The sequence below is a fragment of the Pteropus vampyrus genome, unplaced genomic scaffold (assembly GCF_000151845.1).
Source record: "Pteropus vampyrus isolate Shadow unplaced genomic scaffold, Pvam_2.0 Scaffold96, whole genome shotgun sequence".
Classification (NCBI taxonomy): domain Eukaryota; kingdom Metazoa; phylum Chordata; class Mammalia; order Chiroptera; family Pteropodidae; genus Pteropus; species Pteropus vampyrus.
The window spans coordinates 393567-394348 of NW_011888877.1; positions in this window are offsets into that span (position 1 = coordinate 393567).

Sequence of the window (782 nt, forward strand, 5' to 3'; positions counted from 1 at the left end):
CCACAATGATTGCAATTATCCTTGAGCATAATGAAAAAGAGTTATGAGTTAATCATTACCATTTGAATAATTCAAGCTTGGCAGAGATTTTCCTGAGGAGGTAGATTGTTACAAATTATTGAGAATTTGAAGAACTTTTCTGCTTTCTTCAGATTTTTTTCTATGGTTTAATAACCTCTACATAAACAAGGAGAATATAATCAGAAAATTCACATCCAGAGGAAGAAATGTAATAGAGGAATAGGGCTTCAGATAAGGAGCACGGGGGCACTAACGGCACATGTTTCTCACATATACACATACACCCCTACTCCCATACACACACACACACAATCTACATATACTCAATTTTTAGAAAACATAAAATACATACTGCTAGGTCTGATGTCACTGTGGGAAAGGGACTAGCGAAGACGAGGGCACGTAATAAAGAAACAGACTGCTAGAATCAATGGCTCCAAAAGCCAGTGAGGAAACACAACACAGCTTGCTCTACCTCCGACACCTCTTGGCACCAGGCCATTAGTACTGCTGCTGGATTAATCGAAGCTTGAGTTCCATGAAGGAGTGAAGCAGTGAAGGGAAGGTTATCTTTGGTGGTGCCATAGGTAAACCCTCCTGACATCCTTTTCCAAGGTAACCTAAAAAGAACAAAATAAGTTTTCCACTTGGTGACTCCTAAAATTCCTTGAACAAAGCAATGAAGTCACAAATTTAGACACCATTCATACTATAATGAAAGGAAAATGCCAAATTGAGCTCATACTTTATAAGGTGGGTGA